Below are 6,000 nucleotides of genomic sequence, written 5' to 3' on the forward strand. Positions count from 1 at the left end.
GGATGCTGATCTTCTAATTTATAATACTTTAGCAATAATGCTAATGCTCCGAAAATGTTATTCCGGATGTTTTATTCCACCATCTCAGCCACCTGATTAATCAGCGAGCCCAAACGTCCCAAGAATTCTTCAAACCCACACCCTGGACCTGATCAATAAAAGACATAAACATCCATCACTGTGACCAAAAATAGTTACCCATAAAAGCAGTCAATCCCTCAACCCCCCCCCCCTCTTCCCTCCAGGCGTACGGACCCAGTGAACCTTCACGCAGCATCGCATGTGTGCTCAAACGGATGGGATCTATCCATGTGCCTGTTGTCATGAGCCTCCATCAAACCCCGCTGTTTCCCTGCTGGCATGTAGATCCCGTGTTTGTGTCAGCGCGAGTCAGATTCTGCATCATGACAGCCAGTCAACTGAGTCAAAATGCTGAAATGTCAGCCACGGGTGCAAGCTTTACATGTCCTCATGTGTTACTGTCTCCTGTTGCTGCAGCTACTGGCATCACACTAGCACTTTTTTTTTTGTTTTACTCCTTTTATAAGATTTGAGCTGGAGAGTGGGGAAAAAAAAAAAAAACGGAGCGCAGAGGGGGGGGGGGGGGGTAGTGTGGATGGGCTCGTGGCTGAGCAAAATTCTCAGGCACCGTGTCTGGAAATTTAAAGCGTTCTTGTTTGGAATGAATATGGACATAAAAACGACAGAAGGCAGCCATTAAATGGTGAGACTATGACATCGCTTGTGAATGACAAGAGTAGATAATCAAAAGATTTAGTGTGCAACAAAGACTTTTGAGATAAGCTCCAAGAACGGCCCGGGTTTTAGCTCAGCAGCGTGGTGCAAAGCTTCTGATGAAGGAGCTGCTGAACGCACCAGCTCCACAGGTGGACAGAGTGACACGGCTGATAACACCGCGTCAGTGGCTGAATTCAATTGAGACTCCTGGCAAGCCCCAATTGCTTCTTACTTTGCCTTGCAAAAGTAATCACTTCCATTTAACTTTTTTGTCACATTTTGTCACATTACAGCCACAAAGCTCATTGTATCTTCTTGGCTAGTTTTGGCTTGTGTTTCTCAGAAGGATGTGCAGCGCTAGCTTTCAGATACACCTGGGATTTTTCTTGCATGCCAGAAAGTTTTAGTCTCATCTGATCAAAATACCTTCTGCCATATTTCTTGCTGTGTTCCCCTACATGGCTTGAGGCAAACCGGACTTGTTCTGGTTCTTATGGCCAACAAATCATATCGACATATCATCGACAGATTTTCCTGACTGGGCTGTGAATCTCTGCTGCTCCTCCAGAGTTACAGTGATTGTGCTTCTCTGATCTGTAATGAATGAACCGAAATTTATTTAGGGGTATCGGAGCAAAACCACGGCCAACTTCTCAAATTTTAAATTGTAAAAATTTTAACGTTTTTATAAGATGTCTCCCTTCACTTCATAATTATGCACTAGTTTGTGCATAATTGGGCACAAAGTACACAGTCGTTGGGATTTTATAAGAGATCCCAATAATAATAATAATAATAATAATAATAATAATAATAATAATAATAATAATAATAAAGACAATAATAATCCCAATAAACCTAATTGAAGTTTGTGGCTTCAATGTGACAAAATGCAGAAAACCTCAAGGTTTATGAGTACTCTTACAAGGCAAGGTAATTCAAAAGCCTGATTGACCAAACATTTCCATTCATTCCTTCCCTTAATGTTTGGACTGCAGCACTACAGAACAGATCTCCGCATCAGATCCAGTGTTGATGATAAAGCTTCCCCTCGACTACGCGTATTCTCAAGCAATAACATCCACATCTGTATTATCAACCCAAGAATACCCGTGGTCGAGACCGGAGCACAAAATGACCGCCTCCACCCACGCTTCCACTCCTTTCTCACTCCATTCAGCTCCTTTTTTTTTTCTTCCTCTTCTGTATTATCCTTTCAGCTCCTGAATCAGATTACATCGTAGAGGCGAATCTTTAAGGACAGCACCTGTGATGAAAGGAGACAAAAGAGATGATATTTAGCCTTGAGTGGCAATGCAGCAGCAGCAGCATTCACAACTTAAGCCCACTGCTAGAGTACTAATTAGATTGTATGCTTTATGTATGTCCACACACATTAAGAGATCACACTGCCATCAGCTCTTCCTCACATCAAGCCACCGTTTAGCCGAGCACTCGGGGAGAGGACAGGATCACCAATTATCTGCAAGGTGTCAGGAATTGCTACTCTCCAGTGAGGGGGAGGGAGCGATTACCAACAGCGGATGATGTACATAACAGATGTTCAGCCCTCACCTATTGTCTTCCCTCTTTCCCAACTTCCAGCTCCTTTCCAGGAAAAAAAATAAAAATAAAAATCCACAATCCTCCTGCCTTCCTTACTCCGTCCCATGGAGAATAAACCAGACTCTTCCCAATCCACACTTGCCAATTAGAGACACAGTAGCTGTCAGCTGAGGAGGAGAAAAGATGGGAGGAGGAGAGGCACTGGGAAAAGAGAGGAGGGGAGTTTGCATCAGCACCACAGTCAGCTCCTCCTGGAAAACTCCAGCCTCAGTTTACAAACAGGGCATGATGGTCTTCCTCCTTGATTCCCCCACTCCTTCTCACTTTTCCTCTTAACCTTTCCCCTCTAATCACGCTGATCCGTCTGCCGCCGCTTTCCCGCCCCTGCCCCGTGTTTACTCTCTCATCGTCTGGACGGCTGCTTGTTTATCCGTCCAGACACATCCAGCACTTGAGCCACACATCCCCTTCACGCTATCGGGAACCCTGACTCTCCTGCAAAAATTCCTCTGAGACCCTTAACCTGCTGTCACTTAGAAGACCTCAACGTCTCGCTCATTACCTATAACCCCCTTGGTCTTCCTCTCCTCATCTCCCTTCCCTCTTTCTTGCCTCTTCCTCCGCCCCAACTGTCCAAGTCCGGCCTGCCGGTGATGGCAACTCGTGTGGACGTGTCTTCTGTTCTCACCACGAGCTGTGAAGAGATGTAGGGAGGTGTCACAGATCTGGTGTAAAAATACACCCCGCTGCTGCCCGGCTCACCCCGCAGGAGCTGCCGTGTGTCTGCTCTGTGTCACCGGGAACGTCTCGGTCTGATCTGCAAACACTTTTCAGTGTGGTACATCGAGGTTAAGCTATGATAACATGACACTCATGTGGGCGTGCCTGGAGCAGCAGTTCTGACACATTCATGCAAGCTGATCATGTACCCACATATTTATGATTCTCTACCTTCTTCCTCACCCAGCCCAATAATATATTTATAGACTGGTAAGAAGTTTATTTGATGCCGAAAGACATCTGGTTTGCATCTATAAGAAAATCCATTTCCTGAATTGACTTGATTGAAAGCGAACTGGCTCCAGCTGGAGGGCCTAATGAAAGAAAATCGGTCTGTGTTTCATATTTATGTCTGACGCAAACAGACTTATCAATCATTTTATGTACCTGGTATTTGGAGTAGGATGCAGAATTACAAGTGACTGAGCCTGGAGGCAAAGACAAGATGGGCTTGTGATGGAAACAGAAGCAGAGCGGATGCTGGGCCTGCTGCTTGCACATTATTGCTTAATTGTTTGGAACTAAAGGCCCTGTTATGAGCATGTTTATGCTTTTGCCTGCAACAGCAAATCCTTCCAGCCATTTCTGCCATGCTGTTGAGTCTAATAGTCTCTACATAAAATAAAATAAAAAAATAAGTGACCCACTCGTAGCTGTTCTAATGCATTTATGCTGGAGTCCAGAATGAGCAGATCCTCTCTACATTTACCAAACTTCGGACTGCAGAACCCCGAAGCACAGGGCCAGATTTAGGAGAAAGACTCTGCCTGGGACACCGCCACTTTTGATTCCCCACCCAGAGCTTGCTATATTAAAAAGCTGCCATATTTTTTGAACAAATCAAAATCCGTCTCAAGGAGGGAACTTCCTGTTAGAAATAACATCTGCCTCCACCTGGCAAAGTAAATATGAGAATTTATTATCATCCTCAGAAATGAGGGTGTGTGCTTTAAGCTTAACACCCTGTTGTACTCATGCCTGAGGCTCATTTTTTTTGATAATGAAAAGGGATGCAGTTCTTTGGTTGTTCCTTTGCTCTGTTGACAGAGCCAGCTAAAAAGTATGGACAACACTTGGTTACAAAAGTGCTAAAGATTGTTACTGTAATAAAATTTTGAGGAGAGTAAGCGCTGACAAAATACGACCATTAACCGTTAGCCACGAGGGAGCAAAGGTTAGCTTGCAGTGTTCAGCTAACAGCTAATAAAAAGGCTATTTACATTTCATTTTAATAGTAATCAAACTGATTATTTCTATGTGAAACGGAGATTATTTTTAAAGCATAGTTTGAGATGAACAAATCCTTTATTCTCTAACAACGAGACATTAAGGAGCATTTTCAATGCATTTCTGTCAGAAGCACCACCTTAAAATTAGACAAGCATAAGTAACATAATATATAAACTGGTAAAATTCTTATCATTCTGCACTGTTCAACAGTCCTTTATTATATTGCTTATTTGAATTGAGAAACCTTTATCCTATTTGTGAAATACTAATCAGGTGAAATCACGTCTTGTCTTGTTTTCTTGAGCAGAGTATTGAATATCATCTCATGGCCTGGATGTATTATGGCTACAAATTGCAGTGAAACTGCTTTGGATAATTATCTAGTGACAAATTAATGTCAGTGTACATACAGGCCTTGCCTACATGAAAATAGAGGTTTCATGGTTTATTTTTTTTCCTTTTTGAAAACTTAATTTTAAGAACAGCGTGCTTGAATCAAGATACGTCTCCAAAAAATAAGATGACCCAAAATTTCACAGCAACACCCAAGATGATTTTAGTTGCATGTCAGAAAATCAATGCAAGTTGCAAGTTGCTTTGGTGCTAACCGCTGTTAGCAATACCAGCTAATAACAATGTATTACTCTCTCTTCTATTACTCTATTGTGTTTGTTCGCAGAGTTAAGAAGCAATAGCTGTATTGGTCTATGTGTGGCTTAATGTAATATAAGTTGTGAGAATTACAAATAAACTGTATGATTCTGCAAGCGTTTGGGCTCTACGATCTGGTTTGTATTTGTGAATTCATTGCCTTAAAACAGTTAGACATGGAAATCACAGGGATATGGGCTATGAAGTGAAGCAAACATTTATTTAAAAGCTGAAAAAATATATATTTGAGGCCCCCCATGAAAGGCCACCACCAGGCTTCTGCCCCCAGTGAGCCTTTGTTAAAGTCCGGCCCTGCCAGTACAGATGGCTCCAAGTTGGCCTACTGGCCCAGATAACCAAACAACCACACACTGTAAAATCGCACATAGCCAGCAGCACCTGTTTTCTACGTGACAGGCGTGGGTTATCAAGCTTTCTTTGTTTGTAAATACATCCGCTCCCACTGACAAGGAGATCCCAGTTCAGATGCCATGGTGGCAGGCGTGGACTGAATCCCTAAACCCTCAGCAGGAGAGTGTGAACGGGATTCAAAACCAACATACTTCCCATCCAGCAGGCTACAAAAAGGAAGAAGACGCGCTGCGGTGAAACACTGAGAGCTGGAAGCAGGTGTATCTCCCTTCGAGACGTTTGATAGGCACTTTGGTGGGGATGCTGCTGGGACCAACCTGTTTAGTTATCAAACCACAAAGCGTGCCAGCATCCCACTGATCACTGATAGGGCGTCAGTGCCGCGATTTAAACGGTTTCATCCGTAATCTTTAAATCTAGTTTCTTCACTTCCACGATTATAAAGAAAGGCTGTTTAGCCACGATTACAACATCCTAAAGTGCTGGAATCCACGCTTATCAGCTGAGGCAAAATGTGATTTTATGAAAGGGAAAAAAAAAAAATCATCACTTACCGCTTGGTCCACGTTTACGCTGCTCCCGCGGAGAAGCCGTTCTTAATGCCACGCACTGTTTCCACGCTGAAGTCAGAGAATAGGTTACACTGTGCAGGGAAACGCCCCC

At 43.3% G+C, this 6,000-nt stretch overlaps 1 long non-coding RNA gene across 1 annotated transcript; it reads right to left on the reverse strand.

The window, feature by feature from the left end:
• Nucleotides 1-1,586: 1,586 nt before the first annotated feature.
• LOC107836193 (uncharacterized) lies at nucleotides 1,587-5,994 on the reverse strand. The gene is made up of 3 exons (XR_001662061.1): nucleotides 5,892-5,994; nucleotides 2,867-2,998; nucleotides 1,587-2,005 (listed from the first exon to the last, which is right to left on the reverse strand). It is a non-coding gene; the product is annotated as an uncharacterized LOC107836193 (long non-coding RNA).
• Nucleotides 5,995-6,000: the final 6 nt, after the last annotated feature.

This window comes from Poecilia formosa, unplaced genomic scaffold, assembly GCF_000485575.1.
Source record: "Poecilia formosa unplaced genomic scaffold, Poecilia_formosa-5.1.2 Scaffold43, whole genome shotgun sequence".
NCBI classification, from domain to species: domain Eukaryota; kingdom Metazoa; phylum Chordata; class Actinopteri; order Cyprinodontiformes; family Poeciliidae; genus Poecilia; species Poecilia formosa.